At 41.6% G+C, this 13,505-nt stretch overlaps 1 pseudogene; it reads right to left on the bottom strand.

Moving 5' to 3' along the window:
• Window positions 1-13,505, bottom strand: part of LOC139041767 (parafibromin-like) — an 81,456-nt pseudogene that overhangs the window by 57,815 nt on the left and 10,136 nt on the right.

The raw sequence follows: 13,505 nt of genomic DNA, 5'->3' as shown, positions 1-13,505 counted from the left end.
TGTGTTTGTGTTGTACATACATAGATTCCCTAGCTCTGTCCACTAAGAAAGCCTGGGATCTGTGGCACCTCAATAGCAGTGAACATACCTAGTGCATAGATTTTGGTTTCTAAATACCCTTCTGTACTAAAGACCTTAAATAGAAAAGATCCTTTATCCAAGGAACCAAAGATCCTTGGATAAATAACTGATACCAGGGCTGAGGTAGAAAGAGTAAAAGCTAAGCCTGAACATCTTATTATGTAAGAAAACAAGGAAGTGCTCAAAGAATGATGGGGAAATGTATGAAATATGAAGACAGCTTGAATGGGTTCCCACTGACCAAGTCTGGAATAATTTAAACATCCAAATAAGTAATGATACTAATGAATTATAATCTATTGAATAAACTAGGAATCCATGAGTTCATGATGATATAAATGAATAAATGGATGAATAAACTGAAAGTTTGAAGAGGAATGGGATAAATACATGGCTTCAAAATGCTGTCCTTCAAAATGCCTACTAATTATATGGGGAAAAAAGTCACTTTACACTGTAGAAGCCTGGCTGACATCCCCTTAATCAAGCGAAGTTAACATCACCACTACCAGGACAAACGGAAAGCAGGCCCCACGGGATGCCATGCAGAGAGAAGACCGCAGTGGGACTTCTGTGAGTGTGTAAGGGTGCACACCTGGATCAACTGTGAGGAACCTCACACTAACCTCACCTGAGAGACAGGCTGCTAAATAACCGACCTGTAATCTTCAAGCCACCGAGGTCACGAGGGTCAAGGAAAGTCTGAGGAACTCTTCCAGAGTGTAGAAAACTAAATGCAACATGCGAGTCTGGGCTGGCTGCTTTCCTATAAAGGATGTTTGGAAGAATTGGTAAAATTTGAATGGAATCTAAGATAAACAATGTATCAGTGTTAACTTCCTGATTTTGATGGCTGTGTTGAGGTTATATAGGAGAATGTCCTTGTTTGTGGGAAATACACAATAAAGTATTTTGAAGCTGAGGCATCATATCAGTGACTCACTTTCATATGGCTCAGGGAAAAAATTCTTTGCGCTATTTTTGCAACTTCTCTATGAGTTTGAGATTGTTTCTAAATAAAAAGCTAAAGGATGTATATACAAATTCCACTTTTATAAAAGTTCATATGTAGGTTTTCATCCTACAGATATATACTCCCATATGTGCAAAATATTGCATGTACAATAATATTCATTGATGCATTGCACCAAGAGATAGTATATAGTAAGAACTCAATAAACGGAAGCTTGTTTTGTTCCTGCTACCATTCTTCCTTACACAGCCTGCAGCGAGATTACAGAGCCCGGGTGGATGGGCAGGGCGAGCTCATGGGATGGGGGCGGTTTGGCATGAGCAGCCTGTCAGTGTCGGGGGTTGGGGTGGTCCAGAGCCAGGTATCAAAACTGACTGTAGCTCTCAAAATCAAAGGGATAGAAACTGAATTTACTCTTGACCCAGTCTGTTAGCTAAGCTGTACAATTTACTTAGAACTTGTGTTTCAAAACTTCATCTTGGAACTCATGAAGAGAAAGGAGGAGATCTTGCATCAGTGGTTCCTAACTCCAGCTGCATATTTAAACAGAGCTTTAAAAATACCCATTCCTGGGCCCCACGCTCAGAGATCCTGATTTAACTGGTCTGAAGTGGGGTCTAGCCATCACCATTTTTTAGAAGTTCCCTGGGTGGCTCTAATGTGCAACCAGAATGGAGAACCACCTTCTGTCGCCTTGACAGTGAAAGGTACACATCCAGTTTCGAGGACCCTAAAAATGGGTTCTCGGGGTGACTTAATCGGTGCTTCTCAGACACTATTCCTTCAGACTTCAGCTTCATGAATTTTCACCACACCTTCTGCCATCTCCACTATTATGAAATATTTTTCTTCCAATTGACCCTGTTTCACTTAATTTTATTGTAAAAAGAATTTTTAAAAGAATATATTACTGCCCTGTGTGGAAAATCAAGATTGCTTGGCATAAAGAGAAGGTAAAGTTAAAAATAAATACTTAAATTCCCCCCAAATATTATTACATGCTTAAAATGTAATAATTAAATGAAACAGTAAAAAAATAAAATAAGAATAATAAGTCTAACCCATTCGTATAAAAACATGAATATCTGAAACACAGTTGGAATTAAAACTATAAGTGGTCCTTCCTAGAAGGCATCGTCTGGTTGGGTTGCATTTAGGCCAGCATGGGACGGTTTCTAGGGGAGGCAGATGACAGGGTTTTTAGTTTTACCGTCAGTGAGTTCCGAGAGACTCTCCCAACATGTACAAACTGGAAAGGGCATAAAGGATTCGAGCATTAATTTCTAATCCAAATGTCATAAGAGGCTTTTTTCAGTTAGATATCGTTTCAGAAAGTAATTGTAAATGTGTTCCGGGTGCCAATAATGGACTAGGGGCCAAGATCGCTCAACCTTCCATTTTACTCCATTCCCACCCCGACCCCCAGGTCTCAGCAACCGCCACTGAAAATCAGCAGGGCAGGCCAGCAGTCTGGAAAACTCCAGCCGGACGGTTATCTGTTAACCAGTTTTTACATGAAAGTGCACATTTCAAACATACCTCTACCCCTTTCTTCTTTCTCCTTGGCTTTTAAGGAAATACTATCACCTGGAATTCAAGCCACTCCCTGGACCCAGTTTCTAAGGAGACACCTATCCCCAGGCAACATTTTAAAATAGGTTAGCCTTTCTCCTTCTGTCTCTATTCTGTTTTTTTCCCTTCGATCTACTTCCCTACCCTTACTCTGTCCTTAGGGATGGGGGAGTCTCTCTGTCTCTGTCTCTGTCTCTCTCTAACCAAAGCTACCCTCACCCGCATGGTGCACACAAGGTAGGAACCCACAGCCCAGGAGAAGCTGCTAGGTGCTGCGTGAGTCACACCAAACTGGGAATCAGAAAATTGTGTTTAGACCTCAGCATTTATGGGAGCATTAGGAAATCCCTTAACCTCTCTGATTCTTAGTGTTCTCTGGCCAAAGTGGTGCTAACCGAAGATTATTTTCTCTGGCCCACCTTTAAGACTTTGGTAAGGAGAAAAATAAAATGAAGTGTGTGAAAGCCCCTTATAAAGTGTCAAATACCACAAAAATATTAAGGATTACTGCTATGAGGAGGTCTAAAATACATATGCCCTACCAAGGCTTGACTATTTCATATAGGACATGTTCGTAATTTAAAACAAGGTTTCTCAACCTCTGCCATACTGACATTTGGGGCTGGAGAATTCTTTATTGTGAGGGGCTATCCTGTGCACTGTAGGATATTTAGCAGCATCTCTGGCCTTTACTCACTAGATGCCAGTAGCCTCTCCTCTCCCCCCAAGTCGTGACAAGCAAAAATGTGTCCATCCGTTGCCAAACATGCCCAGGGAGGGGGGAGAGCAAACTCTTCCAGTTGAGAATCACTTCTGTAAAAGTCAGGAAGCCTCCTTCAGAAAGGTAATTTATTTCCCGCAAATTATCCTGAAGTAACTGGAACTGTGCATACACTGTTGGGGTTTTTTCCCCACTTAAGCCACGACATTATTTATAATATGTAAAAATTGAAAATTACCATAATGTCCAACAAAAAAGAATTACGGCACAGCCATATGATAGAGTACCATATGGAAGTTGCTTTGCAGAGCCATATTCGCTCTCAGGATGCACCCCTGCCTGCCTACCGTTTCAGCCTCCCTGCGAGTGAGGCGGAGGCCAGGAGGCCCATCAGCCCACTGACAGCAGAGCAGGAGGAAGTGTGTTATATCCAGGCCAAGACAGCTAGAGCTTGCTCTTCCTCCTCCATCTTTCTCTTCTCCTTTGGCAGCAACCACAAAAGCCATGTGTTGAAGTGACAGGGCCTCAGATGGAAGTATCTTGTGTCCCAGAGTCACTCGTTGGAGGAGAGCTGCCCTGGAAAGCCACCTGGCCCACAGCAGCATTTTAATTTATCAAGAAAAAGCTTTTGAGCCACTAAGATGCCGCAGTTTGTTTGTTACTCTGGAATGGCCTCTCCCAACAAGTACAGATATTCATGTTTATAAAAGACTGGAAAGACAGAGAGCCAAATGTAAACCGTGCTACAGGGCCGGCCCAGTGGTGCAGCGGTTAGGTTTGCACGTTCCGCTGCGGCGGCCCTGGGTTCACCAGTTCGGATCCCAGGTGTGGACAAGGCACCACTTGCCATGCTGTGGTAGGCGTCCCACATATAAAGTAGAGGAAGATGGGCACAGATGTTAGCTCAGGGCCAGTCTTCCTCAGCAAAAAGACGAGGATTGGCAGCATATGTTATCTCACGGCTAATCTTCCTCAAAAAAATAAATAAATAAAAATAAATAAATAAACAGTGCTACATTTCAGTGGTGGGCTTACCAGTAATTTATTCATTTCAACAAAGGTTGACTGAGCCCTGTGCACCATCACTGTGAGAGGGGCTGGGACTCAATGATACACATGGGGGCCTTGTCTTGACCTTAGGGAGCTCCCGGTCCTTTCACGTGTCAGGAGAAACTGCAGGTGAGACGGTCTTCACACAAAAGGTGGACAAAAGAAAAGAAAGTCCTAAACACCAAAAGGAGAAAATTCTGCATCTGTAACCTGAAGAGAGAGAAATAACTGGGCACACCTTTTGCGTACCTTTGACGCAGTATATTTTGTGCAATTTAGTTGGTACTAAGGTTAAAAATACAGAGCTCCAGGATGTTCTGTCACGGTTGAGCAAACCCAGCTGTGAGCACGGTTTGTCGAAGGACATTTTATTAGAGTGTATAAAAGTGCCACTCCGTTTAGGACTGGATGTTTGCAATCTTTCTGCTCTATTTGCTGCATGAACGTTCATTATTTCAGATCAAAGAAAACAGAGGAAGCCACTCACACTTCCCCAGTGTCTCTCTCATTAAAATTAATTATTTTCCGAATTCAGTTCTCTTTGTGCACGAGCATGTCCAGTGAGGGAAATAGGTCTTAGGAAACCCAATTATGTCTGAGGCAGTTTCTGAATCAGATAAAAGGGTTGGGAGCTGGGGCTTAGCAGGCCTGGTGGGGAATAACCTCACATTTCCAACAACCTGCCAGACGAAGAATTCTCCTCCTTGGGGTTAGTTTTGAAAGCACTTCGCCTTAAATATAGGCATTTTCCAGTTTTAATTTCCAAAACTGAAAAGCATGAATTTCACTCAGAAAGAAATGGAACAGTTTTTTATTTTGCTTTATAGCACATGAATTTAATTACAACATCAGCCGATCAAAGAACCACAGTGCCTTCTGCGAAGGATTTTGGTAATATTGTGCAGCTATGGATCACACTTCTTTTATTTAATGAACCCGAAGCACACATATAAATGATCTCTTCAAACAGGGGGGTTTGATTCCCAGTTCACTGGGGAACGAATATATTGATTATTGTTAATGCATAGACCAGGCCCAATTAAATATTTCAGTAGAAATCATCTTATCAAAATAAGGACCTAGCAGCACAGCTTAAGGTAACTTCTTTTAATTTTCATTTGTTAATAGAAAGTAAGAGCTTGGTGTTCCAAAGACAAAAATAATATATTTAAAATTTCAAAAGAGTGATAAAAATGAAAAGTTAGTGCTATCATTCGCAGACTCATCTTGACCCGACAGGAGAGTGTCAACGTGGCACCCGTGTCTGAGGAGGCCGAGGAAGGCTCTGCAGAGTGGATTCCACGCCCCCACTGCGGCCGTTCCTTCTTGTCAGCCATGTGCTAACGGTGCTGTTCATCTGAACTTGGAAAACAGTGCCACCTCCCTCCCCTAGGATGCGAGGCCAGTGCGGCCGTTGCCGTGACTAAGGCCCTGGAAGGGGCTGGTGCATAATCTTCCCCAGAGAAAGGGAAAACGGCTTGGGTCTGGTTCTTGAGGCATCCTACCCTTTTCAGGCAGCTGGGCGGACCTTGGGAAAGTGGGGGCTGACAGTGAGGGGGGACTCTCCAGGGCTGCTAAAAGCGTGAGCAGTCTGCTGTGGACTGAAGGTTGGTGTCTCCCCAAAACTTACATGTTGAAACCTAAGCCCCAACGAGATGTATGTGGAGGTGGGGCCTTTGGGAGGTGAAGTTCTCAAGAACCAAATCAGTGCCCTTCTGAAAGAGACGCTGGAGAGCTCCCTCAATTCTCCCACCACGTGAAGACGTAGCAGGAAGAACACCATCTATGCACCAGGGAGCAGGTTCTCCCCAGACACCGAGTCTGCCAGCACCTTGATCTTGGACTTTCCAGCCTCCAGAGCTGGAGAAATAAATGTTTGTTGTTTAAGCCGCCGAGTCTGTGGTATTTCGTTAGAGCAGCCTGAGCAGACTAAGACACAGTCCGAATGTGCACTATGACTAGCAACAAGCAAAGCTGGGTTTTTACTTTTCGTTACAAGCATTGGCTCATTTTTGCTATAAAATATCTTCACTGTGGAAAATGTAAATCATAAGAATTCAGCGGAAAATGTAAAACATATATATTCCCATTACTTCAAAGGAATAATCATTGTCAATATTTTGGATTTTGTCATTCCAGACTTTCTCCTGTGTATATATTTAATACTTTATGAAAAGGACACATTTTAAAGACTATTTTCAATTTGATTTTAAAATTCAATAGTATTTCAATGATATCTCTCTGTGTTACTCTGCATGCATCTACATAACTTTTAATTGTGGCATACTGTTATGTTGTGTAGCTATAATCTAATTTATTTAAATAAGACGACATTTGGTTGTTCCCATTTTATTCTATTATATGCCTTTCCCTGAAAAACATTCCTGCATTCCTTTCTTTCTGCACCCATGCAATTATTTCTTTAGGATAAATCTGAGAATTAGAACTGATGTGTCAAGGAAATGTATATATTTTTTATGCTTTTGATACATATTGCCAAACTGTCTCCTGGGGTGAGCAGGCTCTAAGATGGACCCCAATGATCCTCACTTCTGATTTTCCATCCTCAAGTGTGTGGGCTCCCAGTACTTTTATAATTTCGTTGTGGGCTAGACTGATGTCTCTGGCCAGCAGTCAGAGAGGACCGAAGACCTGGTACCAGCAGCGACGGGGACCCTCCCCTGGGGGACGGGGGGTTGAGCCTCCTGTGCCCGAGCCAAGCCCTCGAAGGCAGCCTTGGGAGGCCCCTGAGCTGGAGGAGTTTAAGTTATAGTTAAGCTATACAGTTAAGCTATACCCAGACTCCTAACTCACAGAACTTGTGAGATAATTACTGTTTATTACTCTAATCTGCTCAATTTTGGGCAGCTTAAATAGCTTCCCCCCAAGACCAGCCTAATGGAGAGTCTCATCCGCAGTAGACTCATGAGTGCACATCTCCCACGTGCTCACCAACACTGTGCTTTAATCTTGGCCAGGCTGTTCGCATTTCTTTTATTACTATCAAAGCTTAATATTTAAATACATATATATTGTTTATTTGTATTTCCTTTTTAATTGAATTGACCTTTTGTATCCTGTGCCCATTTTCCTATGAAAAGTCTGTCTATTTTTCTTGCAGATATGAAGGGTGCTTTATATATTTGGGACATTGCAAATTCCTATTCCACCCCTCTACACACACACACACACACACACACATGTGCATGCACACACACACAGATCTTTTCTATATTTCTATTTTAATTTGATATTTCTGTTGCAAAAATCTTTTGCATCTTTGTATGGTCAAATTTTTGTTCTTTCTGTCTTTGATATTGTACTTTATATTTTCTTCCAGTACTTTTATAATTTCAATATCTATAAAAAATCTTAAATCTTTCTAGTATTTAATTTGGTGTAAAATGTAGTATTTATTTTGGCTTCTTCCCCACAATAATTAATCAGTTGACCTAATATCATTTATTTAATAATTCTTTTCCTAATCATTTAAAGTACTGACAAATTATAATCCTTTTTAATGTCTTATAGGTCAAATCCCATATTATTACCATTTTCTATGAAATTTTTCTTAGATGTTTTTATATATTTACTCTTATAGATACATTTTTAATTAGTTTATCCTAGACCTCCAAGTTAAAATTAACATCTTTATAAGGGTAACTGTTCCCATCCAGGAATGGAGTATATCTCCGTTTATGCAGTCTTTCCTTTGTGTACTTCAGCTAACTTTTAGAGTTTTCTTTATAAAGATCTTGCACATCTCATTTTACATTTATTCCTGAAAATTTCATTTTGTGTTTTATTTTGTTATTATTATTACTGTTGTAGTGGTGGTGGTTTTGTTGGTAGACTTTAAGCTCCTTGAGGGGAGAATATATTGGTTGTGCTCATCATTACATTCCCAGCACCTCGCTAGCCCCTGACTCACAGAAAGCACTTGATTCCTACTTCTCAAATAAATGAATGAATTAATAAACAAATAAGTGATAAATTAGTCAATTTTCCATTATATTTTCTAACATGCTATTGATATATAGGAAAGCAAAAGGTATGGAAATGTCATAACAAAAAATATACAAATGCTATACACATCTAATTACCATTAAAAATCTACAATGTGAGGAAACAATACTTAGAACTTATAAGAAAAGGGGAACAAAAATACAATCCCTACTATACAAAGAGTTCTTTCAAATCAGAAAGATAACACCGACAAAGTGGGCAAAAGACATTAGTAGGTAATTTACAGTAGAAAAAATGCAAATACCCAATATCTGTATGGGAAGGAAAAAAGACATGCAAATGAAAACAATAGGAACTATTATTTGTAAAATCGTATGGAAAAGATTTTAAAGTTTAATGATAAAAGCCAGTTTTGTCATGGGCAGAGAAACAAGTAGTTTTCTGCATTATTGGCAGTTAGAGTTTTAAACTGGGACAGTCCCTCTGGAGGGCAGTTTAGAAATACAAGTCAAAATTCAAACTGAGCTGATTTGTAGATACAGCCATTCTACTTCCAGTAATTCAATTCTAATTTTACCTTCACCTTAATTTAAATCTTTAATTTATATTAAAATAATTACATAGGAATATACATTTAGAAGAAATTAATAAAACTAACCATCAGGGAACCAGTCGTTTGGATAAGTTGTCTTGTGGTCTCACACCAATCCATGTGAAAAAAGGGAGAAAGAAAGAAAGGAAGGAAGGAAAGAAAACATGAAAGGCCTAGGCCAATCTCTCGAGGCACTCACAGTTCAAACAAGACGCTATACAGACATAAAAATATAGAAAATGGTTAATTTTATGGAATTGCACTTCATATTCAAAACAAAACTAGGTCAACTGTCAACTCTTCTTTATCCAAAAGAAAGATAACTCTTAATCTCTTTCACATGAATCCAAGTAGAGAGACTGAGATCATTTCCAGATTCTATTTATCTTGCAAATTAGCTAAAAATGCAGGACCAGAACTTGAGGGGGCCAGGGGTCCATCTAGTAATTCCACTAACGGTGACTTTGAGAAAACTATGTAAACATTTTTGACTTTCATGTCCTCTAAAATATCATTCATCTCCCGCGACTCCTGTTTGTGGCAGCATTTTCAAACGTATAAGGTACTATCCAGATGGAAGGGAATGAGTAACTGTACATCCTGAGCGTACATGCAGGATTCTCTTCTCAGGGGAGTGATGGTCTCATTTCCTTACTTTTTTCTTTCTATCGGCTTAGAGCATATATTTGGAAGGCTCTAATTTTATTCAAGAGCATAGTAAGAAGTAAGGCACTTTTTAAAGTGGTTACAGGAGCCAGGCAGGAAGGCCTCTGACATGCAACAGGACCATGCAGTGGGCTGTGATTCTAGGATGATTCTGTGATTGAATTGTGCCACCAACTCCACTCGGTTTGACTCAGAACCAATGGTCCAGGCACTGGGAGGCCTTTGACTCTCCTTGGAGGAGAATAGAGTTGAGGCACTCTCTGGTGAAGAGGTCCGCTTCATGGGTGGGCAACTGGGCCTTGGCCCTAAGGGCCCTGTGCTTGGTGTAATGCTCTGCAGTTGCCATCTTGAAACTCTTACTTTTTTACCAGGAGGCCCTGCATGTTCGCCTTGCACTGGACCCTGCAAATTATGTAGCTGGTCCTACTAACAAAGGATGTTTCCTTAGGGGTACTTACAAACCAAAATAATCTCATTTACTTCGCTTGAAATCGTCCCCCCATCCCCTAACCATAAGCATTCCTATCTCTGAGGTTTTTGCTTGACCACCAATAGTAGTAACTACAGGTAATCTACAGGCACCTGACACGTATCAGACACTAGGCGTTTTATATCCATTATTTCTGTTCGTTTTCTCAGCATCTCAATTTGTGCTATTATTATGTACATTTTACAGATGTGTGAATAGTTAAGAAGTGTGCCCAGGGTCACACAGCTGTTAAGTGGTGGAACTGGCATTAAGCAGATAAGAGCATCTGCTCTCATAGTCTATGCTCTGTCCGTTCTGTGCTGCCTCCACTAACACCTCCTCTGAGGCTTAAATGTGTAAAATGCATACTTCAGACCCCACATTGCCTAGCGTTTAAATATGGTGAGGGCAGGACAACTTTATGGGCCAAAGAGATTGGTCATCATTGACTCTTTTTCTCACACCTCACACTCAATTCATCAACATGATCTGTGAGTTCTATTTTTAAAATACTTCAGGAGTTTGACTTCTCATCGCCTTCCCCAGTATCCACTCTTTCCAAGCCACAGTCATTCCTTTCCTGGACAACATATGCTTCTGTTATTTCTGAACACCAGAGCACCTTTAAAATGTGAGTGAGGTTGTGTTTCCCCTCTGTGCGACGGTCTCCCATCTCATTCAGAATAAAATTCCTCCTGTGTGTGGCCCTAAGTAACGTGACCTCATCTGCCACCACTGCCCACCTTGCTTATTCTGCTCTAACCTCACCAGCCTTTTACTTGTTCCTCAGAACAAAACAAAACCACCAGAAACTTTCTTCTCCCAGTTCTCCACGTGGAACACTCGATCCATCACTTCCTGCACGTCTCTGCTCAGATGTCCTCTTACACAAAGGCCTTTTCTGACAGCTCTTCTAAGATAGAAGCCCTCTCCTATCACCCTTCATCTCCTTACCCTTCTTTATTTCCTCCTTAGCACATCTGTTATACAAACGGTTCACAGATGGCCTCTTTGTGTTGCCCCGTAGGTTGTCTATTTCTTCACTGCAGGCTGAGCCCCATCCAATTATTTTAAAAATAGATCAGACATGCAGATTTTCAGATGTTTAGAGCCTGCATGCTTTGCATACCCCTCAAAACCTCACCTGACAGTTGCTACTCATTGATAAGACAGGGCAGTATAGTTATAAGGCCCCAAGCTACTGCTGCCTTTGGGAGCTCTCTGACCCAGAGACTGCCTGCCATGCTGCTGAGCGACCTCATCTGGACATATAAGCCCCCTTTCCAATCCCACCTCCACTAGGAGTTCCCTCCTCCCTTCCAGACAGTGGCCTCCTCACCACAAATCTCTGGACAGTCTCACACTGTGAGGGACTCCCCTTCTCATGCAACCCCATGTAAGCATCACCCAATAAAGCTTGTTGTGTGTTACTGCCTCTCTCATTGTCATGTCTTTTTCCTTGATCAGCCCCCAGATCCCTCGAACTCAACCCCTACAAGCTACCTTATGTCTTTTCTGTCTCCCCTTAATGGAAGCTGAGTCTCAGAGAGCAGGGCCTACGTTGTGCTCACTGAGGTGTCCCCTGCAACGTCTCCACATTGCTAGTAGGCATTCACCACATATTTGTTGAAGTGGCAAATGAATGACTGAATCATCACTGTTCTTCCTTTCCTTTCCACCCAGTTGCACTCTTTTATACTCATGCATCATTACCTTCTAACAATGAATTCTCTTTCACAAGATAGCAGAAGAGATGCCAGCATTATTGTGGAGAAAGATAAGGAGACTTGCAATAGGGAAGCCACTCCCAGATAAAGGAAACTAGATCGAAATCTTACCACACTCAGTTCTTGCTTGAGATTTCCATCCTCCACCTTGCTACTCCCAGCAATACTCCCTTCCTTAAAGTCAGGAGTTGGCACAAGAGAAATGGAGGTTGCCAGCTCACCAACCTTCTGCTACACTCTCTGTGGCTTCAACCTCAACACCCCCACAGTCCCTCTCACCAAGATTTATATAAATACAGATAGGCCTCATCCTCTTAGAAGAGAACAAAATAATCCACTTCTTAGGGACCGGCCCCATGGCTGAGTGGTGAAGTTCGCGCACTCCACTGCGGTGTCCCAGGGTTTTGCTGGTTCGGATCCTGGGAGCGGACATGGCACCGCTCATCAGGCCACGTTGAGGCGGCATCCCATATGCCACAACTAGAAGGACCTGCAACTAAGATATACAACTATGTACCAAGGGGGATTTGGGGAATTAAAACAGAAAAAAGAAAATAATAATCCACCTCTTATAAGAGAAATTGGTGGGGAATTTAAGGTGCCTACCATCTGTAAGTGCAGTTTTGTTTGTCCTGTAATATTCACTGGCAGGCCTTCATGCCTCCCTTACTGCTTTAGGGAGAATGTTGAATTCTACTGTGCATTTGTTGGTAAAGCATGAGAGAAATTTCCTACACTATTCAATATAGTACGAACACCGCTTTTACAGGAGCACAGTTGTAGCTGTGGTTTATTTGGGGATGCACCGTGCGTCAGCCCACACCAGGCTGTTTTCAGCAATTCACTCCCAAGGCCACACTCTTGACTTTGTCATCAGTTTGAATAATTCTACCAATGACATCTTAAATTCTAACCCAGATACCCATTGCTTATCCACAGAATCCTCACACCTCTCCCACTCTGACAACTTCTACCAAGCCTCTTTTCCATCTTGTCGGACCTCCAAGTTCCTTCCACTCTCCTTGGGTACCTGGAACACAGGATAATTCCCTAACAGCAGATCCTTGAACCATGCTTCAGTTTCCTTCCATTTCTTCCCCCACGACCCCTCCGCCACTCCTGCACTGCACTTTCTTGCCCAAACCACCTCATTGCTTTCTCTTTTCCTGTTCCAGCATCCATTATACCCTAGGAGTGACATTAGCAAGCCAGGCAGTTAATTCACCACTCTCTTGGCTGGATTGCTGCCCCCACCCAGTGAACTTCCATCTCCGCTTTCAAGTCTTTGCGGATAATGAGGACTTCCCCAAACACTTGATTTAGAATTTTAAGTCATAGTTCCCCCCCCCCAACAACAACATCTGATACCTCTTATCCTGATCTATCATTTCCATACTGTGTATCACCTTCTAGCATTCCATTCCACTTACTAATTAATTATATTTTCTCTTTATTTTCAGTCCCTTCCCCAAATAGAATATTTCCCAAAGGCAGAGTTTTTTTCTGTTTTGCTCATTGATATATATCCCCATCTATTGAAAGAGGGTCACCACATAATAGATGTTCATAAATAGTTAGTTCTTAAATAAATAAGATACATAAGGTCATAAATAAATAGCTCTGAAACACGTAAATGAATGAACAGTTTGTTTCAGAGATCACATAGACCCATGTACCCTAGTGCAGCT

Source organism: Equus asinus, chromosome 24 (assembly GCF_041296235.1).
Source record: "Equus asinus isolate D_3611 breed Donkey chromosome 24, EquAss-T2T_v2, whole genome shotgun sequence".
Lineage (NCBI taxonomy): Eukaryota > Metazoa > Chordata > Mammalia > Perissodactyla > Equidae > Equus > Equus asinus.
The sequence above is the reverse complement of the archived record's forward strand: the minus strand, read 5'-3'. Positions and strand labels throughout refer to the sequence as shown.